The sequence below is a fragment of the Mastomys coucha genome, unplaced genomic scaffold (assembly GCF_008632895.1).
Source record: "Mastomys coucha isolate ucsf_1 unplaced genomic scaffold, UCSF_Mcou_1 pScaffold21, whole genome shotgun sequence".
Lineage (NCBI taxonomy): Eukaryota > Metazoa > Chordata > Mammalia > Rodentia > Muridae > Mastomys > Mastomys coucha.
This window is the reverse complement of record NW_022196904.1, coordinates 190174105-190200888: the sequence shown is the minus strand read 5'-3', so window position 1 is coordinate 190200888 and position 26784 is coordinate 190174105.

Genomic DNA, 26784 nt, shown 5'->3' with positions numbered 1-26784 from the left:
AGATCTTCACTGAAAGATGACATCTGAAATCAACTTCAGGCCTCTACATGCATGTGTGCATGCGCGCGCGCGCACACACACACACCTACTTACACTCAGGCACAAATATACACACAAACACATACACATAAATGCATGCACATGAGCATACATGCATGAGCACAGGCACATGCACACATATACACACATGTATACACACATGCATGCACACATACAGTTACATACACATGCTCACATATGAATACATGCTCACAGGTGCACACACGCATGTGCACAAACACACCTGCATATATGCACACACAAATACACCCACATACATGACACATGAACCCATGCACATTCAAACTTGGGCACCATGTGTAGAAACACATGCAAAAAAAATTTAAGCATTTTGAAAAGAGAAGATATTTCCCTTGCTGGGAAGTCTCAAAGCTGCAAGGAAGGAAGCCATTCTTCAGGACTCCTTGTTTAGATGGAAGACCCCACAGGTAGTCCCAGAGAAATCACACATCACCAAAGAGTGGTGATGACATTCACATAAATGGGAATACATCATCATCAGTCCATAGCTCTGGAAAAATGGAGAATCAACTGTCCTTCTTCGGAAGTCAACTAATAGGCAGTTCTCACTGATGCTGGCTCTTTCCCGCTTTCCTTAGAACTGCTTTATGTTCGTTACCTGTGGGGGTCCGGCCAGCGGAGCCCACACATTCGTGGGTTGTCTCGGACTGGAGATTATTGAAGACCTGTGGAAATAAAAGGGTGGGAGAGACAAAGAGACCCACACCAAGAACACTTTACCAAGGTGTGCTTTACTTTGGGTGCAGAGTGTTTTTATAGTAAGGCAAAAAAAAAAAAAAATGAAACCAACAACAATCAAACTCTTAACATAAACATGAGACCGAGGAAGGGACTTCAAAGGCAATTCCTACAGAGGTGAGCTGGTTGTCAGCAGTCTTTGATCTCAGGCAGTCAGCATTTCGCTCCACAGGTGGGCAGCCTGCAAACTGTCTGGGCTGAGGGGAGGGAGTCCACAGTTACCACCTGTTATAAGGCTGCCTCCTTACTCCCTGCTAACATTTCCTCTCACTTCACCCTTTACATCACACTTCAGCTCCAGCCATACTGGCCATTCCATTCATCAAACAAAACCAGCAGGCTCTTGATTCAGGTAAATATTTTCTGAATGAATAAATGACCAAGTGTTTGAAAGTCAGAGAAACAAGGACTCCAGAGAGCAGTCCCTGCATCTTCCCATCTGTGTGGGAGAGGCCCCAAAGAGGTGAGTCAAAGAGTCATGCTTCATAGAGCAGGGCAGTCCGTGCAACGAAGCCTCAGCTGGGACACTTGCTATGTCCCTCATCTCACTTTTGCTTAAACACAAATTAGTGTTTTCTGCCTGCCTCCATGATCTGGGCAGTTCTAACAATTTGTGGGTAGCTATCTTGCTAGTCACTTGGCAATTCTGAAACTGCCTCCTGTCTTCAAAAAACCAGTCCTGTCCCTCCAAGAATGGAGTGAGCAGACAGGGAGGCATACAATGGAGAGGTGATTTGTAAATTCCAAAATAACAAATTTAAATGGGATAAAACCTTAAATCAGTTGCCAAGGGGGATAAAGACAAGGGTTTGGACTCTGAGCAGGCTACTAGCTAAGAGGCATTGCAGCTCCCAGAAGCATCACAACTCCTTGCATTCTGTGCAGAGCAGCAGGCCTCCAAGGCTGGAAGCAGCTGCAGGAATGAATTCCCTTCTGCAGCCCAGGTGAGTGGGGAGTTTGAAAGTCTGAGCTAAGAAGGAGTGCCTCATCCTGTAACCACTAGACTAGTCCTAGAAGCTGATCCAGCAATCTCTCCTGACAGGGAGATGCCTCGGGCATTGAACTTCCCCAGACTGTTTCTCCAGAAATCTTGAAGATAGCCGTCCTTCTTTTCCTTCTTTTCCTCTTCCATCAGCTCTTGCAGCAGTTGGTGTTCCAGCCCTGTGCATCTTAATTATAGATTTCCAGTTGCATCCTGATTGGCTGAAAGAGGTATGCAAATAAGGTGAAAATAGGACCAATCAGGGAAGAGCTGTCAAACTTGTTGGAGAACCCTGAACTTGCCAAAAGCTGCTAAAATTTCAAGTCAGGTACTCTCAAGTCTCTGTAGAGGTAGGCACACTTATAAAATGTTTTTGTCTATTCTTGTGGCCACAGCATCTTTGCAAGCCACCTCATCCATCCTGCTTTGTCCAGATGGATGGGGGTGGGTCGTTTTAGCAGCTTCTGCTGCTGAAGTGACAGCTATTCGTAAGTCTTCTCTCTGCAGCCTGCCTAGTCCCAGCAGCTTTGTCCTGAACATGCAGATTCACACCATGATGTTGTTCCCAAGTACAGTTCCCTGATGCTCTCTGCTCCCCTCTACTTTCTCTTCAGTAGATTGTGTTGAACGGGTCATGACATCACTGTAATATGCAAGCACACACAAGACTTCATGGGTATGGGGTGGGAAAATGGAACAGCTTCCTTTCACAATATCAGAAAGAAATAAAAAATCAGCTGCTGTTATCTGAAGCCAATGTACTAAAGTCCTAACATGGTACAACTTCCCCAACCTCCTAGCTTGGTAGCTGTGGGTTAGGATTAAAAAAAAAAAAATCAAGCCAATAATTTATGCTGAATAATTTATTCATTTTGTTCTATACCCAAAAGAACTCTGAGATGTTTGTTTCTCGATCTTGCTGCATGACTTTTAAAAGACATGCTAATGCCAGGACACACCCATCAGGACATGAAGCATGGAGCTAGGGCATCCGCATTCTATGGGCAGACTGACAGATCCTGGCACATCCTCCCCTTAGTGTGGATCAGCTAGTGTGATGTTTGATTCTGATTAAGTCAGAGACCTGTATTAACAGGGACAATCAATAAAGATGGTTGGAAACCTAGCAGCTCTGCTGAATCATAGTGAGGCCACTGCATTGTGGATGCCAGCTGCCATTCTACCCAGACTGTCAGAGAATCTGTTCTGAGTATGCAAAAATGAGGCTGTTATGGGAGTTTCTCTTGTATTCTTAAGATGTGCCTATTCTGTGGCAGTCACAAAGGTGCAGAAGGTATAGAGAGAATTATCCCATGAGTGGAGAGAATGAAATATTGGACATCAAACCATTTTCCTTGAATGTATTCCCCTGTTATTATTTTTTTGCCATTTAAAAAAATTAAAATATAACAACATCATTTTCTTTCCCTGTCCTCCCCATTCACATGACCCTCATCATTCCCCTCAACTCATGGCCGCTTTCTCTCTTCAGTGGTTATTGTTACCTGTGTTCAAATATGCCTACACATATAAATACTACCTGCTGAACGTGTTTAGTGTTGTGTATGTGTGTGTGTATGCTTTCAGGGTTACTACTTAGGATTGATTAACCTATCCAGGGGCTTGTCTTAGTTATTGTTTCATCATGTCATTACCAGGGCAACTCTTATAGGAAAACATTCAACTGGGGCTGGCTTACAGTTCAGAGGTTCAGTCCATTATCATCAAGGCAGGAAGCATGGCAGGTGCAGGCAGACATGGTGCTGGAGAAAGAGCTGAGAGTTCTACATCTGGATTAACAGGCAGCTGGAAGAGAGAGCGGTCCTGGACCTGGCTTGGGCATTTGAAACCTTAAAGCCCACCCCTAGTGACACACTTCCTCCAACAAAACCACACCCTAATGCCACTATGCCACTAGGCAGTTAAAGAAGAGTCTATAGGGACCTTTCTCATTCATACCACCACAGGCCTCATCCCTGGAGAAGTCTAATTCTCTCTCTCTCTCTCTCTCTCTCTCTCTCTCTCTCTCTCTCTCCATCAATCATTAATTACCTGTAGTTCTTCGTTTAGGGATGGAGCCCCATGCAATTTCTCCCTTCCACATCAGCATAACTATTATGTAAAATCACCTGGGTTACTAGAAGTGAGCCTTAAAATGGTTCAATTTCCTTCACCAAGGACATGCTTTCCTTAGAACCAGAATTTATTTCTCCATTCAACATGCAGTACAGATATTCTGTGTCTACCACACCATCACATGGGAAATGTCATCACTTCTCTGAGTGCTGTCAGGATCAGAAGGTGTCTCTGTAGACCCACTATTCTTTAAGAATCTAGCTCTGTATTTGCTAGCCCTCTGTTGTATGTGGCTCCCTGAGTCCTCCCAGATTCTTTTGGGCAAACACACATGGTGGTGGCAGCACCTACTCCCAGCCACAGTGACTAGTTCTTTAATGACACACAAACCAAACATTTAGCTGATGCCAGTCTTTGCTCAGGCAGCAGGCACTTTGATAATAAAGAGGTGGGAAGCAACCAGCTCATCTCCTTTGGGCCGTTTTCAATGCCCACAGTTTTGTACAGTTTTGTACATGGTTTTGTGGAAACTTACTGGCAAGCACAATGGCAGCGTTTGCACATGGCCAGTACAACAATAGCGTTTCCACTTAGGGAGCAAAATGACATGTCGAGCACAATGATCGAGTGTCCACGTGGCTACTTCTAATATGATGTGACGTCCAACACCTTTCTGATGCAGGGCTTATCCCACTGCTTATTCTGGGTTTTCTCAAAAGCACTTGTCATGACTGAGTCTGCCCACCCACACGGGAAGTGTGTGCACCAGCTTATCTCCTAACAATAAGCCTCATTTCAGAAAGCACTGGTTTGCTGCTTTTAAAAGTCTGCAGGGGGTGGGGAGGTGGCTTCGTGTAAACGTGAGGGCCCGAGTTTGATTGCCAGCACCCATGTAAAAGGCTGGGCACACTTGTAATCCTGTTACTGCGATGGCGAAAGACAGAAGGATCTCTGGGGCTCACTAGACAGCCTGTGTACCCAACTGGTGTAAACCTGGAAGTTCCAGTGAGAGTCTGGCTCAAGAAAACAATGTGGACAGCTCCCAAGGAACAACACCGTAGGCAGACCTCTAGCCTAAAATGCATTCATATATACAAGCACCTGCACATCTATGAAAATATGCACACCCCTATCCACTTGTGTACACAAACATACCTGGGAGGCGAGGGGAGGGGGGAGAATATCTTATGTCTGTATGGATGTGGTACCTGTCAATAATAAATCTAATGCCCTACAGTTTGGGCAAGAAATAGAAGCTGGGACATCCAGGAGGCAGAAAGAATTCTGGGGTAGAGTGAGGCATGGGCGGCTCATCATGGGAAGATGTGACAAGATGACCCAAGATGAACAAATACATGGTACCTGAGCATAGGTAACCTGCCACGTGGCAGAATGTAGGGTAAGTTATGATCTAGGCAGAGAAGAACCCAGCTCTGTGGCCAAGGCACATGTGTTGTGAGTCTGAGTCTTAATCTTATTTCTGGGAAAATGGGGCTAAGGGGGAAGAACCAGACCAAGCGTCTATAAATAGTGCCCAACTTACAACAATTAGAATCCAAGCTTAGAGCCTAAAAATACCCAGCGAAAGGTGGGGGAAAGTCAGACTCCCTAGGCAAGAGGCCCGATCTCTTAGAAAGAAAGGAAGAAAGAGAGAGAGAGAGAGAGAGAGAGAGAGAGAGAGAGAGAGAGAGAGAGAAAGAGAAAGGAGGGAGGGAGGGAGGGAGGAAGGAAGGAGGAAGGAACAAAGGAAGGAGGAAGGAACAAAGGAAGGAGGAAGGAAGGAAGGAAGGAAGGAAGGAAGGAGGGAAGGAGGGAAGGAGGGACAGAGGGAGGGAGGAAGGAAGGAAAGCAGACCAAAGCCAAAGCTTCCCAGAACAGCAGAAGGCCAGTGTCTGGGAAGGAGGTTTCCTACCCAAGGAATCTACAGAGAGATAATGAAGAAGGTGGTTCCCCTCCCCCCACCCCCCATCCTCCCGTCCTAGTTTCCCCTCAGTAAACCCCGAATTTACGGAGCACCAACCAACCTACTCCTGCTTCCTGGCCTTGGCATTCCCATAAAATGGGGCATAGAACCTTCACAGGACCAAGGGCCTCTCCTCCCATTGATAACCAACAAGGCCATCCTCTGCTAAATATGTGGCTGGAGCCATAGGTCTCTCCATGTATACTCTTTGGTTGGTGGTTTAGTCCCTGGGAGCTCTGGGGGTATTGGTTGGTTCACATTGTTGTTTCTCCTATGGGGCTGCAAACCCTTTTGGCTCCTTTGGTCCTTTCTCTAGGTCCTCAATTGGGGACCCTGTGCTCAGTCCAATGGTTGGCTGAGAGCATCCACCTCTGTATTTGTCAGGCACTGGCTGCCTCCTAAGGAGACAGCTATATCTGGCTCCTGTCAGCAAGCGCTTGTTGGCATCAACAATAGTGTCTGGGTTTGGATGGATTCCCCGGTGGGGCAATCTCTGGATGACCTTTCCTTCAGTCTCTGCTCCACACTTTGTCTCTGTATCTCCTCCCATGGATATTTTGTTTCCCCTTCTAAGATGAATCGAAATATCTCCACTTTGGTCTTTCTTCTTCTTGAGCTTCATGTGGTTTGTGAATTGTATCTTGGTGTTCCGAGCTTCTGGGCATGGCTAAGATCAAAGACTCAAGTGACAGCAGATGCTGGCAAGGATGCAGAGAAAGAGGAACACTCTTCCATTGCTGGTGGGATTGCAAGCTTGTACAACCACTCTGGAAATCAGTTTGGCAGTTCCTCAGAAAATTGGACATATTACTACCTGAGGACACAGCTATACCACTCCTGGGCATATACCCAGAAGATTCTCCAACATGTAATAAGGACACATGCTCCACTATGTTCATAGCAGCCTTATTTATAATAGCCGCAAACTGGAAAGAACCCAGATGTCCCTCAACAGAGGAATGGATACAGAAAATGTGGTACACTTACACAATGAAGTACTACTCAGCTATTAAAAACAATGAATTTATGAAATTCTTAGGCAATGGATAGAACTAAAAAATATCATCCTGAGTGAAGTAACCCAATCACAAAAGAACACATATGTTATATACTCACTAAGTTGATATTAGCAGAAGGTGGTTTTAAAAGAAGCCCCTACCGAATTTTAAAACAGAACACAGAAGTTGGGGCTTCCCACAATGGCAGAGCACACCAACAGCTGAGGTTGGGAACCAGGCTCCCAGTCACACACTGGTTAAATACAACCAATGCAACAGCAGTGGAAGCCTCCCAGGGACCACAGCTTCAGGATAAGCAACTTCAGGTTCTCCTAAGTTTGGTATGGCACACGGGCCCACTTCTGTCCCATGGGAATTGATGCTCTGTGCTCATGGGATGCAGAAATGCAGCCCTAAGTTGGCTGCTGTGGTCAGCATGGGGCAGAAGCCATAAATGCTTCTCCCTGTAAACAAAGGGACGGGGCATGACCAGGTGCAGCACAGCATCTGAGCTAAAGCACAGCAGACAGACGCAGAGACAGACGCAGAGACAGACAGACACAGGCAGCTCTCTGCGAGTTCCAGAACATCCTGGCCTACACAATGAAGTCAGGGAAAGACCCTCTGCTGATAACACAGCCTTTACAAATGAGTCTACAACTAAAAATGACACACTTTTTCTTCGAAGGCTTTTGCTCAATAATAAGTAGGACTGTCCTTAATGATTTAAAAAATAAATATGCGTCAATGTTAAATATATATAGAAAGGCAGGTGGCTATAGGTATATTTATCCATATAATTTTAATAGCTGAGTAGTACTTCATGTGTGTTCACAATCAATTGGAAAGCTAACACTTCTTCTGCTGCCAAAAAGCATTTCCCCTAGGAAAGCTCTATTCTGTAGTCAGTGTAAGGACCCAGACATAGGGTCAGGGAAAGCTCTATTCTGTAGTCAGTGTAAGGACCCAGACATAGAGTCAGGGAAAGCTCTATTCTGTAGTCAGGGTAAGGACCCAGACATAGGGTCAGGGAAAGCTCTATTCTGTAGTCAGGGTAAGGACCCAGACATAGGGTCAGGGCAGTGCTTGCTTTTACCTTTCCAGGAGAAGAAAAGCATCCAGCTAAGGAATCCAGAGACCACTGGACAGGAGAAACATCTGAGGAATAATGCTGTTAAGTTAATAACTATTGCACATTAATTATCAGAGACAATGTGATATTGTTTTAAATTTAAAAAGGCAAGTGTCATGGCTTATATATGCTTGGGCCAGGGAGTGGCACTATTTGGAAGTGTGGCATTGTTGAAATAAGTGTGTTACTGCGGGCGTGGGCTTTAAGACCTTACTCCTAGCTGCCTGGGAATGAGTCTTCCACTAGCAGCCTTCAGGTGAAGATTGAGAACTCTCAGCTCTGGCTGCACCATACCTGCCTGGATGTTGCCATGCTTCTGCCTTGATGATGATGGACTAAATCTCTGAACCTGTAAGCCAGCTCCACTTAATTCTTGTCCTTATAAGACTTGCCTTGGTCATGGTGTCTGTTCACAGCAGTAAAATCCTAAGACAGAAGTTGGTACCAGGGACTGGGAGATTGCTGTGATAGGCTTGACCATGCTTTTGTTTGGAAGAATGTGGATTTTGGGACTTTGGATTTGGAAAGCAGTGGAATGCTTTTATGGGGCTTTTATGGGCTATCCTAGTAGGAATATGGAAGACTTTGTTACTGAGAGTGATTTGAATTGTGTAGACCTGGCCCAAGAGGTTTCAGAGGAGAAGAACTTCAGTATGTGGCCTAGAGACTGTTTTCGTGGTATTTCAGTGAAGAATGTGTGGCTTTTGCACTTATCTGAAGAGTCTACCTGAGTTTAAGGTAAAGAGATTTGTATTGATTGCATTGACAAAGGAAGTCTCAAAAAAGCTCAGCATATACTTTGCTCTCTGGTTAAGTCTCATGAAAAGCATTGTGAACAAGCGTAGCAAGTTTAGAAAGGAAAAACATGAAATATATGGTTCAAGTATTAAAGGGACACCAGGAAGTGAAATGGAGCTCAATCCTGTGTTCAAAGTTATGAAATTGAATTAAGGGAGTGGTGACCTTGAGGCAAGATCACACCAAGCTAAGTTTAGGTCCAGGCATGGCAGTACAAGCCTTTAATCCCAGGAGACAAAGACAAGCAGAACTCAAGGCCAACCTAGAACACAGCAAGTTCTAGGTGAAGAAAAACTTAAATCCAGGCTTGGTGCACCATATCTTTAATCAGTGCTTCGGAGACCAAGCCATGAAGATCTCTGAGTTCAAGGTCATTCTACAGAGCAAGTTCCAGGAAAGCACAGCTTAGGCAGAGAGGGAGTTGGAAAATAGAAAGCTGGTAATAGAATAAGGGGGCCATGTTCCAGCCCCAGCAAGCAGCAGAACATGGCAGCTTTGGCCGTGTGGCTCTGGCTTTAGAATGAAAAGTAGAAGTGTTGAATGCTGCTGGTTAACTGGAGCTAAGAAATTACTGGTGATTAAAAAGAGACCAGCATTCCTAAGGTGAAATCTTCAGGGAAGTGTTTTCTGAGAGCACAAAGAAGCTCTGTTCCAAGGTTGTAACTTGTATTGCAGCTGTACTTGATAATGTGTAAGACTCACCAAGGTGGAACTGTTTTTCAAGACAAGAGCAGCTGAGGCTTGGCACTGTGAGAGGCCACAGAAGGCCATTGGTGAAGGTGCAACCTCACTTGTAGTTGACAGCCTAGAACTGAAGGGGTCATGCAAAGGATTTGGGGTTTGGCACCATGAAGAGAGCCTATGAGAGGATATTGGTAAAGCCTAGTTGCAGTGGAAGAACCCAGTGTACTGGAGATGCCAGTACCATGGGATAATCACCAAGAAGCCCACCATAGCAGCGGCAGTGTAATGGATCAACCTGAGCTTAGAGTCCTATAGAGGACAGAGCTGGAGAAGTGACGCCAGCCCTTTGGAGGAGCCCAGAGGATCCCAGACATTGACACAAGAAGCTGGAACATTGAAGTTGCCTTGGAGACCCCAGGATTTTTGAGATGCCAGAGCCATAGGGTATCTGCTGAGGAAAGCTGTTAACAAGGAGTGGAACCAGCCCAGGAAAAAGAATTTTGTTGCAGTCAACAAAGATGAAAAAGGACTTGGAGATCTGAAAACTGTTTTGACATTAGACATGGAAATGCAGAGTTTTGAGTATTCCAGCTGGTTTCCTGTCTTGATTAGGGGATTACAGTTAAGTGATTGGATGGATCTCAGAAGAAACCTTGAACTTTGGACTTTTAACATTGTTGATACTGCTACAGACTATGGGAACTTCGGAAGTTGGACTAAATGCATTTTTTTTTTATTATGCTATGGCTAGATATGGCCTCCATAGACTCATGTATTTGAACAAGCCTATGGGACCAGGGAGTGGAATATCATGGTTTGAATATGCTTGGGCCAGGGAGTGACACCATTTGAGGGTGTGGCTTTGTTGGAATAGGTTACTGTGGGTGTGGGCTTTAAGACCCTACTCCTGGCTGCCTGGAAATGAGTCTTCCACTAGCAGCCTTCAGATGAAGATATAGAACTCTCAGCTCTGCCTGCACCATACCTGCCTGGATGCTGCCATGCTCCTGCCTTGATCATAAAGGACTGAATCTCTGAATCTGAAAGTCAGCCCCAATTAAATGTTGTCCTTCTAAGAGTTGCCTTGGACATGTTGTCTCTTCACAGCAGTAAAACCCTAAGTAAGACAACAAAGGATTAATGCCAATTAAAGTCTGAATGTGATATGCCACCATAGTATGCAACTGGATACAGTGGCAGATAATGGTCTGGTTAAAAATGGCACAGATTGGGGACTTGGTACCCCCAATGAGGTAGGGTGTTGACACCACTCTGATTATCCAACTACTCTCCTTAGACATGGGTCTCCCACAGGAGAACTGATGACAATGGCTCACTCAGCCTAGCGCATGATACAGAACCTGGGCTGAGACCTCTGAACAAATACAATATTGAAGATAATATGTTTGTGCACTAAAGTGGAAAGGGATTTAAATAAAGTTGAATGCAGAGAGATTAGATTAAGAGAGGAAAGGGTACGATAAATTAATCTACATAGATAATAATCTCCAAAAAAATGGAGAAATAAATAAAAATTGATACAAATACTTTCAAGGGTACACAGATACTAAGTAAATAAACAGACTCATACCTTTGGTCCCAATACTCAGGGAGAGACCTCCCGAAAAATCTCAGTTATAGTTAAGAGAAAATCAAAAGGACCAAACAAACACCTGCTGCATTTGCTGATGTATTTGCTGATCTCTCTAGTTGGGGACACCTCTGAACTGACTGAGACAGAAAAAAGGAGTCTCCAGCCAAAACTTCAGCTTGCACAGACAATAAATGTTGCCTACACAGTTCTCATAACTTATTGTTGCATGGCATCCTTCCATACACTATGAATGGAGACTTATATTGCTATTCATCTACATGATCAAACTAACTTCTAAAGAAAGACAGTTGTCTTCTACTTGCTCTAACAAGGAGCAGAAAATCATCTTTACTTGATCTGTGGCACTGCACATTCCATACAAGTGTCTTATAGAACTGTATATTGCCTGTGAAAGTTGGTATGCTGCAGAATGGAAGGATCAAATAACAACCAAGAAGGCAGCCCTGACAGGATTCACCCTTGGGAATGCTGAGATGCAGAGAAGTACTGTTCCAGCTCCCTGCCTGATTCTACATCAGACTACACTGATGCTGTTTCTTCTAAAGATTTGCTTCCAGGACAACGTGAAAACTGCTAGCTCACCTGGCCCAACCTTACCAATGGTTCCAGTCAGAACTTCACTTAAGCCTGCACTTTCTCATCAAACAGAGACTGTACAATAAATGCCATAGCTAGCTTTCTTTTGACTTAAGCATTTTCCCAATTTCCTTTGGGCTCCAAAAAAGGAATTCTTTGCCCCAGTTCAGCAGGAAACAATTATAAGAAGACCATTGTCCCTGTCTCTTAAGTTGGGGTGGGTGGGTGGGATCATTTTATGAGTTATAGATATGTTTTCATTTTAGGGAATGGTTTACAAATGATTATGGTCTTGGTCAGAGAGAAAATGCAATGGAGACTTAGACTCAGGGATTTCTACCTTTCCTTTTCTCATCTCTAAAATAAGAAGAGAAAATTTCTCTCTTAGATAAAGGGAAGGGGGTTGAGAAGAAAAGAAAGGATATAGAATTGTCACATATAAATAATAGAATAAAAACGTTAGGCAGCAAGTGCAAACACATATTTTTCTGCCTACTTGAAGAAAGCAGGGGTAATGGCAGTGCCGGGGCCAAGGATGACAAATAGCTTTTGATTTGCGTGTCAACAATAATTAACTGGTGCTGAGAGCCCGGAGCACTGGAGTGAGAAGGATTCTGAGGTCACATTTGATCTCCGTGGGGCCAAGGGGTGGGAATGAAAAATGGAATCACATTGGCTGTGCGCTTCCCCATCCCATCTTTAGGTAGTTATTTTTGACAATAAAAAGTTAAATGCTTTTTTATTGGAGCTTGAAAATGAAGGTGCCAGCTCTCAGGTGAGGGAGTGATTGAGGATATCAACCTCTTGATGGATTTCTCCAAAGCATCCCAAGGATTCACCTGGCTGTAGCCTGCTCTAGTCAGGGCACTCAGAATAAGGCTCTGGGGACAAAAAACCAGCAAGTTGCTGGCTTTCATTCATGATGATGTATCATAGGTATCTGGACTTCCATAAGACCAAATCTCCATTGAATGCCTCTCGAATTATAGGCTCAAGGTTAGGATTTCGAGTTTAGCATTTATAAAAACTGGATGACCTTTTCTGATTTGAAAGCACATAAGGGAGAGAACAGTGATAAGAATCTAAGGGTAGCTGGGCAGTGGTGGCAAACATCTTTAATATTAGCACTTGGGAGGCAGAGGCAGGTGGATTTCTGAGTTTGAGGCCAGCCTGATCTACAGAGTAAGTTCCAGGACAGCCAGGACTACACAGAGAAACCTTGTCTCGAGAAACCAAAAAAAAAAAAAAAAAAAAAAAAAAAAAAAAAAAAAAAAAAAAAAAAAAAAAAAAAAAAAAAAAAAAGAAAGAAAGAAAGAAAGAAAGAATTTAAGGGGACTAGGCCTATGGGAACTGGAATTTGAATCTGTCCACGCAGTGTCATGGTTGATCTTTCCACACAGCTGAAGCTTAGTATATGTCCATATATCAGATATCTCCTTGGGGATGACATAAGCCATCAATAATCATTGCCCAGACAGGTTAATCCCTCAGTGTTTAAAAATAGCAGCATTCTAACCATCTCATATTTTCTTCCTGTGCTGGCCTGGATGTTTCTACAAAGGAAATTTGCCTGTCTAGTAACTAATGACTCTGAGTTATTATGTGTACTAGAAATATGGGATCAGTGATACTTTGTGTCAACTTAAAGGTTTCACATCCTTCCAAGGCAATCAGTGAGGTTTTGGTTCAGTTTCTTTAGAATCATTTTGAATTCAGATAAGAACATATCAACACTGTTTCAATGCATTGCTGCTTATCTGCCATTCACAGGTGCTCACAATGTCCAAATGCAACAGGTGTTAACATCCTCACCTTGGGCTCCGGACTTGACCCTTGGCATCCTCAGTACTCACCCTGGGTACAGGTGTGAAAGGTGCCCTGTCCTCAATTCCCTGCAGTCAGCATTGCTAAGCAACTGAGAAGTCAGCACTACCAAGTGAGCCATTGTTTCTAGGACTTTAAAAAATGCTTCTGTGGAGTCTAACTTCTTGAGTTCTTTGTATACCTTGGATATTAGCCCTCTATCAGATATAGGATTGGTAAAGATCTTTTCCCAATTTGTTGGTTGCTATTTTGTCCTATTGACAGTGTCTTTTGCCTTACAGAAGCTTTGCAATTTTATGAGGTCCCATTTGTCGATTCTTGATCTTAGAGCATAAGCTATTGGTGTTCTGTTCAGGAAATTTTCCCCTATGCCTATGTGCTCGAGGCTCTTCCCCACTTTCTTTTCTATTACTTTCAGTGTATCTGGTTTTATGTGGAGGTCCTTGATCCACTTGGACTTGAGCTTTTCCAAAGAAACAAATAACCCTATTAAAAATGGGATACAGAGCTAAACAAAGAATTCTCAACTGACAAATACCAAATGGCTGAGAAGCACCCAAAGAAATGTTCAAAATCTTTATTCATCAGGAAAATGCAAATCAAAACAACCCTGAGATTCCACCTCACACAAGTCAGAATGGCTAGGATAAAAATCTCAGGTGACAGCAGATGCTGGAGAGGTTGTAGAGAAAGGGGAACACTCCTTCACTGCTGGTAGGACTGCAAAGTGGCACAACCACTCTGGAAATCAGTTTGATAGTTCCTACAGAAATCGGACATAGTACTACCAGAGGACCCAGCTATACCACTTCTGGGCATATACCCAGAAGATGCTCCAACATGTAATAAGGACACATTTCCCTAATTTCTTTCTCAGCCTATTTATTCTATGAGTAGAGGAAAGCTACTGATTTGCTTGAGTTAATTTTATATCCAGCCACTTTGCTGAAGTTGTTTATCAGGTTTAGGAGTTCTATGGTGGAAATTTTGGGGTCACTTAAGTATACTATCATATCATCTGCAAATAGTGATATTTTGATTACTTCCTTTCCAATTAGTATCCCTTTGAACTCCTTTTGTTGTCTAATTGCTCTAGCTAGGACTTTGAGTACTATATTGAATATTGGGAGAGTGTGGGCCTGATTTTAGTGGGATTGCTTCAAGTTTCTCTCCATTTAGTTTGATTTTGGCTACTGGTTTGCTGTATATTGCTTTCACTATGTTTAGGTATGGGCCTTGATTCCTGATCATTCTAAGACTTTTATCATGAAAGGGTGCTGGATTTTGTTAAATGCTTTCTCAACATCTAATGAAATGATCATGTGGTTTTTTTTCTTTGAGTTTATGTAGTAGATTACTTTGATGGATTTCTGTATGTTGAACCATCCCTGCATCCCTGGGATGAAGCCTAGTTGATCGTGGTGAATGATCATTTTGATGTATTCTTGGATTCAGTTTTTGAAAATTTTATTGAGTATTTTTGTATCGATATTCATAAGGGAAATTGGTCTGAAGTTCTCTTTCTTTGTTGGGCTTTTGTGTGGTTTTTGCACCAGTGTAACTGGATTCATAGAACGAATTGGACAGTGTTCCTTCTGTTTCTATTTTTGTGGAATAATTTGAAAAGTATTGGTATTAGGTCTTCTTTGAAGGTCTGATAGAAGTCTACATTAAACAGATCTGGTCTTGGGCCTTTTTTGGTTGGAAGACTTCTAATGACTGCTTCTACTTCTTTAGGGGTTATGGGACTGTTTAGATGGTGTATCTGATCCTTATTTAACTTTGGTACCTAGTATCTGTCTAGAAAATTATCCCTTTCATCCAGATTTTCCAGTTTTGTAGAGTATAGGCTTTTGTAGTAGAATCTGATGACTTTTTGGATTTCCTCAGTTTTTGGTTTTTTGAGACAGGGTTTCTCTGTGTAGCACTGGGTGTCCTGGAACTTACTGAGAAGACCAGGCTGACCTTGAACTCACAGAGGTCTACCAGCCTCAGCCTCCTGAGTACTAGGATTAAAGGCATACAACACTACACTTGACAACAAATTCTCCTTTCATGAAAATTCATACACAAGATTCCAAACCAGGGAAGTTTTCAAGCTGGTTCTATTTAAGAGAATATCTTGCTTTAAAAGGCTATTTCTAGATAGTCATATAAAAACATATCTGTACTGAGTGATTAGTAAGCAACAATGTAATTAAGGTAATTATAAAATTGATATTTAAAGCAATTATTATTGTGGTGTTTAAGAAAGAGGGGAGAAAACTTGAATTTATAAAGAGGAACCAAGCAAAAAGTCAACCATAAAAATTGACATACACTGAAATTATGTGGCTAATAGACAGGTTTAACAGCCTATCAGGAACAGGAGAAAAGATTAGTGAATTAGAAGGCAGATGGGACAAAAGTATCCTGTTAATAAGGCAGAGAGGATGAAAGCTGGATGACAGGAAGGGTTATAATAGAACAGGGTATGCATTCGTGTGTGTGTGTGTGTGTGTGTGTGTGTAGCAAAAAGCAATTAATTTTAAAATGGGCAAACGATGTAAGTGTATAATTCTCAAAGACACACAAATAAGCAAGGGCCATGAAAGCTGAAATGACAAGCACCATCATGGGCACAGAGAGAGGGGAATCTCTCATCCATCCTGCCACAGTTGGTGAGTATCTAAACTAGTATAACCATTATGGGAGACAATGTGGAAACTTCTCAAAGAACTAGAAATAGCGGCTACACGATACAACCTTCCCACTATAAGTTATATTGCAAGAAAAACTGCACTCCCATATTTATTGTAGTCCTGCCCACAAAAGCCAAGATGTGGAAACAAATCCAAGAATCTACCAACTGATCAATATACAGAATACTCAGTACATATGCACATCTGAATAGTGAGCATCCAGACAGAGCTGAATGGGTAAGGGAGATATGATATAGATGGGCTGAATGGGTAAGGGAGATATGAGATAGACAGAGCTGAATGGGTAAGGGAGATATGAGATGATAGATAGAGCTGAATGGGTAAGGAGATATGAGATAGATGGGTGGTTATTTGGCCACAAGAAGAATAAACCATAAATCATGGAGCTGGAGAAATGCTCCAGTGGCTTAGAGCATGCCAAGAGCCATCCAGGAGAGTCTGAAACCTAGCAGGTGATCTTCCTGAAATAGTTTCACCATGAACTGTAAAACTGTGGTGGATGAGCCGTTCTAGGTTAAGTATTAGCCCACCCTATTAAGCGGATTTCTGCAGATCAATGAAGATGCACTAACTTGTAGTGTTGCCATATAGAAAAACACACAATTTCTTAATTCTTAATGATGATTCTATAAGAACTTATAAAATTATGCTAGTAATTATTAAGCACTTTATAGTAGGATTGTTAGTAAAGCCCTCTATGATATGAAATCTGCAATGAGAACTCTGCCAGTCTTCAAGTGTCACAAGTTAATTGCTTGTGAGTTAGAAAACAGGCATTTACAACTTAGAACACATTCCAAGAGGTTGTAAAACACTTAAGCAAAGGCCATAATAGGGAACTAATGGTTTATTGTAGGTGCAAGGACAAATGATAAAACAATGAACAGGTTTTCCTATATAGAACTTCTATCATAACTTAGTCACAATAATTATGATTGTTAACTTTCAATGAACCTGTAGAGCTAATGACAGATAATGAATGTCTACCTAGACACTAGTCTTAATGGGAAGATATGTAAAACTCTATTGCAAAGTTCTTGTTCAATTTTTGATTTGAATTTGTTTGAACTTTTGCTTTAAAAAAGGATACTTGGAAAATCTATGTGATCTATTCCCTAAAAAAGGCACAAAATTCTAGAAACAATTACATTACAGGCACTGCATTAACAGAGGAGAGAGCAAGATTAGGAGGAGGAAAGAGAAGGAAGAGTAGAGGAACTTAGAAATTTAAAGGGAACTTAGAAATCAAGAGAGCAACTTAGAAATTTAGAGAGCACATAATCCAATAGATTTTGCCCCTTTTATTTTCCCTTAGAAATAAAGAAGACATTAGTGCAGGAGCAGAAGAAGAGAGCAATATTCAGAATGCAGAGAGAAAGAAGGACAAAGAAGGAGCCGCAGAAAGAGCAGGCAGGCCTCTCCTTACCATGGGATGGAGCAGGTATTTTCTTAACAGCAAAGCAGGCTTAGTCTTACTAGAGAGGACAAAGCTTTCTCCTTATAGACTTGGGTTTGATTCACTTAGCAATAAAAGGGTAGAAATTTGTTCTTTATCTATGCAATAAAGGTTGGAGCCATTTTTTTCATCCAGAATGAATGGGTTCTTTCTACACTGGCACTTGAGCTTTTGCTCCATATGCATATGTAAGTATGGATGTCTGTGTGCAAGTGTGTAATTATGAGATAAATAAGTAGCTTAACACTACTAGAATACATGAAGGTGTATATGTGTGAGTTCATATATGAATGTATGTGAGTTTATGCATATTTGTATGTGTAAAAGCTTTTCATTCTGCAAGCATGACTCTTCTCCTGGTACAATGAAAGTTTATTGCTCCAAACTTTCCTCCTACCTGACAAGCAGAGACAAAGCTTCTAGGCAAGAGAGAAAGAAGCCCTAGCAATTAGTCCTTTACTTAATCCCTGGCTGTTAGGCTACAGGTGGCAATCACCTAAACCAGCTGTTTTAACCTCAGAATAAGCAAGAACGCTATTAGGATTTTTGTTTTAAAACCCAGTAGCTTCAGCACTCAGCGAAGATAGAAGGCCAGAGACCATCAATTTTTAAAACTACTATGTCTGGAGGCCATCAGTCTTTAAAGTTACCTCCATGTCTAACACTATGTCCCTCTTCAAACCATTTCAGGCTGGGCAGGCTCCCAGCAAGAGCATGTACTGCTCTTCCAGAGGACCCACATTCATTTTCCAGCACTTCATCAAGCATTACTGTGTACAGCTCCAGCTCCAAGGGATCCAATGCCTTCTTCTGGCCTCCAAGGCTGTGCGCAGATCCCTTGCCATCCGACATACATATATACAATTAAAAGGGTAAAGAAGATTTAAACAACAAATCATTCATGGAGTCATAAATGAGCCTAGAGGGCATCATGTTAAGCAAACCAGGTACAATAAAACAACCATGCATGTTCTCACTTTCATGGCAAGGTTTTTTTTAAAAAGTATTGTTCCCAGTGCACAGGACTGAACACAGTGCTTTAGAGCTATGTACCATGAGGTAAGTACTCTACCACCAAACTACATCCTCAGGCCCCAAAGCAAATTTCCTAGTAAGGAATATAACGTAGTTACCAGTTACTAGATGCTGGAAAGGGTAATGGAAATTGTTAGGTAGTGGCTAATGGATTTGAGGTACATCCCAATGGGAGGAAAAATTTCTTTTTAAAAATGTATCTATGTGGTTTGAGACAGTGTCTCACTGCATAGCCCTGGTCAGCCTGAAACTTGCTCTGCAGATGAGGTTGTTCTCAAACTCACAGAAACCTATCTACCTCTGCCTCCTGATTGCTGGCATTAAAATAGCCTTATAGCTAGAAGAGAAAAAAATTAAGTACTCTCAAAATATTTGGGGATGTTATGCCCAAATTGTGAGGTACCCACAGACCACCAGGAGTCTAACTTATATGCAAAAGCAAAGAGTCTTTATTCAAGCTCGAGCTCAGACCCTCCAAGCTCTCTAGCACAGTGGAAGGCATGGAAGGTCCTGAGCTGGTAAGAGCCTTGCCTATTTATCACAGTTGCAGCAGATAAGGGACTTTCCAACTTGGCAGTAACATGACTGGGTGACATTTGCTTCGTGCACTTCTATTGGCCAGTAATGATTTCAGCTTGATATGAACAATGGTTGCTGGCTTAACCAATCTACTTTAGAAATTAGGTACTTTTCCCTCAAGAACTGATTGGTTATTGATAGTAGAGTGGCTGTTTGCCCAGGGGAATCATGATTGTTACCAGGGTGGTATGGCTCCTGGAACAAGTTGGGGGTTTTCCAGTAGCTGAGTTTATTCAGAGGGCAAGTTAATCATAAAAACAGAGTCTAGAAGAAAAATGGAGTTTGTAATGTTAAGCTGGGTCCTTCAAGATGATGAGGTATGCCAACTTGCCTGAAGTAATCATTGCACAACTATATGTTAAAACATCACACTGCAACCCATAAATATGTCCAACTATATGTCAATTAGAAGTAAAATTAAAAAACAAAAATCCATTTAAAAAGTTGTCCTAGAACTTTCCATGGTACTTTTGCTTGGAGAGGTGGCCTATTTAATTTGAAGAGTTACAGAAACTTACATGTCAGGGACTCAGAGTAATGTCTCAAGGTTTAAGAACTCTTGTTGCTCTCTTAGAGGTCTCCACATGGCAGCTTGCAACCACCTGTAACTCCAGCTTCGGGCACCCGATGATCTCCCACGATGCTCTCCCACTTCTGGCCCCTGCACTCAGGTGGCAAATACATGCACGTGTATAAACAAAAATAAAATGTAAGAAAGAGACTTACCATGTCAAAGCTATCCTATAAAATATTTATCAAAATAATCAGTCAACCTTGTGGATTAGAGTTGCCAAGATCCTTTTCTGGTTCCCTGCTCACTCCGCAGCATGTCTTGTGTCTACACACCAATGTGATGCATTTGACGGAGCAGGGTACTGATGTGTTAAAATTGAAATCAATGATCGGTGAAATTTTGTCTTCAGATGTCAGCTTCAGATGTTGCTTAACTACTTTTGTTGCTTTTAAAAAACAAAATTGACCAGTTAATAGTGTTAAATTGGCTTGAAGACATAACACAAACACTGCTCTGACATGAGCTTAGTTTTTGCTCATTCAAGGGAATGTTCTGTCTGTAGAGAAATGTCTTTATTGATTGCCATGCCAGCAGCAAACCCATGACAATGGGTGACCATGACAACACATCCTATAGAACTGGTGACCAATCCCAGTGTGTACCCTTTCTGCCCCCATATCTCCTTATTCTGGTGGCAAGTGTACTTCTGCTACACAATTCTCTTCTCTGTCACAAAGGTCCTGCCACTGTGCTAAACATGTACTGGGAACATACCCAGAAAGCAGGAAAGGGTTCTGAACCTTGGGGCCTTCCTGTCTTCGCAGAATACAATATGTGTGCCCAGTGAACACAATAATATGCCTTCTGTGCTTTGTGAAGCCCAGTTCACTTTGTTCCAAGAGGGATAGTTGGTAGATAATCGGGGCTGGAGCGATGGCTTGATTGGAAAAGTGCACTCCAAGCAAACAGGAGGGCCTGAGTTCAGATTCTCAACACTCACATGTAAACTCACTGTGGAGATCTGGTCTCTAATCAGACCCAGGGACAGAGCCAGGATCTCAAAAACTTATTGGCTAGCCGGTCCAGCTGAACTGACACAGTTAAAGAGCAGTGAGAGAAATAAGACAGAAAAAAGAAGACAAAAAATAAGACAGAAAGTGATAGAGGACAAGACCCAGTGTCAGTCTCTGGCCTCCACAAATACACAAACAAATAGAAATGATTATGGATGCAAATTTTACATTTCAAGGTTTCTGCAATTTCAACTATTGCAGGGATTTGAGGTCTCTGTCACTGGGCAGCACAATGAATTCATTTGTCCACTAGAGGGCTCCCTAATACGTTAAATGTTTTCTATAATAAAAAGACAAACTTGTGGAAAATACAAATTTATTTAAAATAATTAATAGAGATCATTAAAAATAAAAATATCTCACCAGAGCCATGCCTGATTGGGGGACACAACATAAAACACTATACTCTTTTTTTTTTTTGTATTGATTGATTGACAGAATGTCCTGAGTTAATTCCTGCAATGCACTTCAGAATGAGAAAGTCACCCCAGAAAACATGAATGCCGCCTTTGTTTTACATAAGGATGCAGGCGCTCTGGGAGGGAAACGGATTTCCTGAGCTCACTTCACTAATGGGGAGTGAGACCAGACCCTCGCTGCCCGCTGTGCAACGTCAGCTTCTGCTTGCTCTGTCACATTTTATGATACTGTGCAAACGCAAAAGGAAGCCTTGGGTTCTAAGAGATAAAACTCATCATCTTCATGGTTTGGCATAAGTTTGTACATTCTTCTTGTATTATTATTATCATCAACATTATCATTAACTATCATTTTATACTTTTCTTCACTCAAAGTCCATGAATTGATCTCCAGGAGTTCAGCTCTCACGAAGACAAAAAGTAGAATTTTAGTTCTTGGCCTTGAAAATTTTGTAGGCCTTTATAGGTGATGCTGAGAGAAATTTCTATTCATAAATCAGAAAAAAGTTGCATTTCCCTCTGCAGCTTTGGGGAAAAGCAACATGGTAGCTTGTATAAGAAAGTTGTGCTGTCAATGCTTCTTTTAGAGACTAAAGACTGGCACGTTAGATACTGATGTCACATTATGCATGTGCGTCTTAACACCTACGTTAGGCCAGAGGGTCACCAGCCTTGCTTCCATCTCACAAGGTGTGTGTAGCGCAGCCACGCAGATATAATTCCTGTCTAAACAAAGCACCAATGCTGGGACATGGCTCAATGATCAAGCACTTACCTCAATAGCCAGAGGACTAGAGTTCAAATCCCCCAAACCCACCAAAATGCCAGGTCCACCTGTAACCCCAGAAAAGGAGGTGGAAGAGTGATTCAGATAGATTCCCAGCATCAAACTCACGCCCACACATTCATGTACACACATGTGCGAGCATACACCTACACACTTGTGCACATATGAAACTGGAAAAAGAAAAAAGAAATTAGGAAGTTGAGAATTAGGGGTGTTGGAGAGATGGCTCGGCTGTTAAGAACACTGACTGCTCTTCCAGAGGCCCTGAGTTCAATTCCCAGCAACTACATGGTGGCTCACAACCATCTGTAATGGGATCTGATGCCCTCTTCTAGTGTGTCTGAAGACAGCTAGAATGTACTCACATACATAAATAAAATCTTTAAAAAAAAAAAAAGAAGACCTTGAGAATCTCACCTCATTCAGATAAACAGTCCCCAGAGGTGCAGTCTGCTGCTGACACACGGTTTTGTTTGTTTGTTTGTTTGTTTGTGGAGTGATTCAGGAAAGAACAATGTTTTCTACACTGTTTAAGTGACATTGTTTTTCTCCATACACTCAGCTCTCCAGCCTTAACTATTTTCTTGTTGAGTTTCCATGGCTATTCCTAAATGAAGAATTAAAGTTTGGTAATTGCTTCTATACTCATTGCTCAGCAGTTGATTCAGTAGGAGTCATTGGACTGCCAGAGAGAAGCCCAAGGTCATGCTTTGGTTTGCTTCCTCCTAAATCTATTGAGCATGGTCTTCGCTCCATTGGTCTAAGACTCTCAAGAAAAGACTGTTCCTCCAGCCACCGGTGACAGTCAATGCAACCTTGACGGGTAGACACTCTGTGTACGGCTGATGAGATGCTGATTCTATTCCACTAGGATTGAGCTTACTGGCAAAACAAAAAAGCTGAATTCCGAGATGCAATTGCTCATGACAAGATCTGCGTGGCAGCCAAGAACTTGTAAATGAAAACATATTTGTTTCTCTGTCTTCATTCATGGTATCCCTGAGGGATCAGTGCATTGGGGGTGAAGGTCTTAGGAGGGTGAATTGGCTGGTTCTTGTTGGCGTTCCCCTTACCCCATGTTTGCCTCCATTCCAACTGAGTCACAATTTTGGATCCCTTGTTTACAACCCAAGCACAGGGCCCCGCATCCCGTTTTCATTGATCTTCATTACTTACCATGCTTGGCACTGTTTATTATTTTTATTAAAGCCTGAAAAGGAGGAAGACAAATGGATCACTATGTGAAGGCTAAATGCAAAACTCCAACCATGTAAAGAAAAAGAAATTGCCAAAAATATTTGGCTCAGTCTTATACGGACTTTGAATATCCTTTATTGGAATAAAATCTAGTCACTGCCGAGTAACAGGAAAAGCATGCATACGATAAAGAGCCCATCTGGGATCGTAATTGAAGCATGAGTTTGAAGGGAAAGACACAACAAGGCATGACACAAAGCACACCTGTCATTTTTATTACACAATCTCCAGAATGTAAAGACTTACAAAATCTCTTGGCCAGAGGATCTATGAGAGAGAAGTGAATTCTCCCAAGACAATAAAGGAAGCTCCCAAGTGGGACATGAGATTTTTACCTTGATCTAACACAAGCTCTGTTTTAAAAATCTGTAAAACAATAACTTGGCATAAATTATTCTTCTGATGCCAGAGCCCCCTGGAAGAGTTGCAGATTCCACCAACCTGGGGCTCCTCTAAGGGATTTCTGTTGTTGACTTTAACCTGAGGAGCCTGGGGGAAGGCCTGAGAGGCTCCAGCTGCTGTCTGAATTGGCTCTTCCTTCCCTTTGCACAGGGGAACTGCTCTTGACTCCCTCAGCCTTAAGTGCAGTGCAGGGCCCAACCCCTTCACCTGTAGCTGGACCTACATACCTTCTGCTGCTTTGTAGAAGTCCCCCCCCACAGCTGTCTCATGAACCCCCTTCCAGGGGTCCTTCTCCTCCTATCCTGCCATTTAGTGTTGTGCCAGGGAAAGGTTAGTGATCCCCAAAGAACAGATAGGAGTCAATTTGATGCAACTCACAGAAGGGTCTTTATTTTATTTGGGCTAGCTTGCCACCACCCCCACCCCGCACCCCACAGCACACCTCTGTCACGCAGGATGGTTTGGTGGAGAGAGGAGCCCCGAATGTCTATAGGGCAAGGCTTTATAGTAATCAGCAAGCAGGGAATATGTGTGCAAGCATCTAACTGGAAAGCTACTGTGGCCTTTAACATAATTAGCTGGTGCTGGGAGTCATATCATAAACTTAATTTCTGTTTTCCTCTGCATTGGTGGTCGTTAGGCAGGGGATGGGCTTGGGCAGGTTTGTTGAGGGAATACCCTGGAGACGTTGGTCTTGTTGGGGGTGTAACCTGGAGATGCTGGTCTTGTAGGGGGGCAACTTGGAAACTAATGCTAGGTGCCAGCCTGTTAGTTGACCTGAGTTCAAACTTAAGTCAGGTTCTCTAAAATGAAGTGTGAACTTAAAAGATTTGGTATCTCATCAGCCGGCAGATTCTGCATCAGCCAATATTCTATTTTACATTGATTCTAGTTGGGATAGCCCTTTCAAATTCATAAAACATTGTTATATACACAATCATTTAAAGAAAAAAAAAAACAGCTAACTTGACAACTGTAAGGAAAATACACTGCCACAATGCGGGTCACCACATCTGGGAAGAGGAATTGCAAGCCTCTCGCCTAATGGATGAGAAGGTTTGCACTGGACAAGTGAGCTGGCTTACTTAACAATGGGTGCGGAAGAGGAAGGGGCAAACTATTCAGATCAAAGGTGTAGGGGAATCCCAGGACAGGATTGCAGATTAAACTACTACAGATTAAAGGGAGTGGGTGGGTTGGTGAACAGGGGGAGGGGGCATGGGATAGGGGGTTTTCGGAGGGGAAACCGGGAAAGGAGATAGCATTTAAAATGTAAATAAAGAAAATATCTAATAAAAAAAAAAGGTGACCTAGGGCCAAAACAATCAAATGTCTTGTGTGTACCTAGCCTGGAACTGAATTTAAATAAACCATTGAAGGGCTTACTTGACTGAAATAATATCTGAATAGAAACTGATAATAAGGAATTAGTTAACATTTGAGTTGACTTAAGCTTATTATTTATTTGCTGTATGTATGCAGTTCGTGTATGTGTGTGTATGTTTGTGGTATATGCTTCAGTGTCCTAATGCAGAGGCCACGGGAGGACTTCAGGCCAGGCATTACCCCTACCAGCCCTTCTTCCTGATCCGGGCCTCTCAGTGAACCTGCATGTGACCAGCAAGTTCAGCTGTTCTCCCACAACACTAGGGATCAGCTGTTGTTCCTACCATGTGTACTTCACATGGTACTGTGAATGCCCTTAATTTAATGAGATAATACATGTTAGGTAATAGTCATTTAAAAATAAAGGAGATGGGGAGATGTCTTAGTGGGTAGGATCCCTTTGCTATGCAGACATTGGGTTCTCCACTAGAGGGAGGGGCTGGAAGGCTGGCAGAGACTCACAGTGTATGCCATTAGCACCCTGTCACCACTGTGGTAGAGCAATGGCAATCTGTGGCCTGGGGCACACCCTGATGCCTGAGCAATCCCTGAGAAACACAAGGATGGATGCTCATTGGCTGTCATCATCAGTAGGTAGACACATCAACCCTTACGGTTACAACCTATCACTGTGGCCATGCACTGTCTCTAACTACTCAATAACCTAACAAATAGCCTTAAGTCATTTTAGAGAAATGATTTCCTTTATAACCGGGAAATGAGCTGCATGTACTTCAAAACCTCGGCCAGATGCGCTCCCCACCAGCTTTGTTTCAGTGCGCTGACACCCCCCCCCCCCCCCCGTGCCTTTAAATCACTGCCTCTTCAGGGAAATTCCCACACTGCCCTGTCCTGTCACTAACTTCTCCATTCCCATCCGTCACAGGCCTGGACTCAGTCCCGGGACACAGCCTGTTTCTGAGGCCATAGAGAAGTTTATTAATGAGAAAGATGTTCTGCACAGAAACAACAAACTGGTTTTTCTGTCTCATTTTATGAGGTCCACAGCCGATTTGGGAAGATGGGAGCGCTTTTCTCACAGCCTCTGCAAAATGGACCCATCAAGACTGTATCTAAGATTAGCAATATCTCAGGAACTGGGCAGTGCGTGTCCATAGCACCTGAGCACAGCCATTGATCTGATCATCCTAAAGGGGGAACAATAGCTATTTGAGAGGCACCATACAGATCTTCTAATTTAATAAGCAATTATCTCCCAAATGCTTTTATAAGCATAGTGTAGCTTTCCTGAATAAATCTCCTTTCTTTAGTGGCAGGGCATCAAAGAATATTCATTTGTATGCTTGACGGAAAATACTAAACTATATAAAGTTTTAAATATTACTAGTGGGATTTAAAATGTAGGTCTGGAGAGATGGTTAAGAAACTGTTTATGGAGCTGTGACCAAAGACCATACTAAAACACCTGAAGAATTATGAATTTATTTGGCTGAGAGTTGGAGGATTCATCATGGTAGCCAAGGCATGGCAACAAGAGTGGCCAGAAGTTACGGCGACAGGAATACTAGTTTACTTGTTCACATCTATCTAGACCAGGAAACACAGATGGGAGAGGGAGTGGGATCAGGGTAAAAACCTCAGGCTCCACAACCCCACCTCACCTCACCTCACCCCACCTCACCCCACCCTACCTCACCTCACCTCACCCCACCTCATCTTACCTCACCTCACCTCATCTCTCCTCAC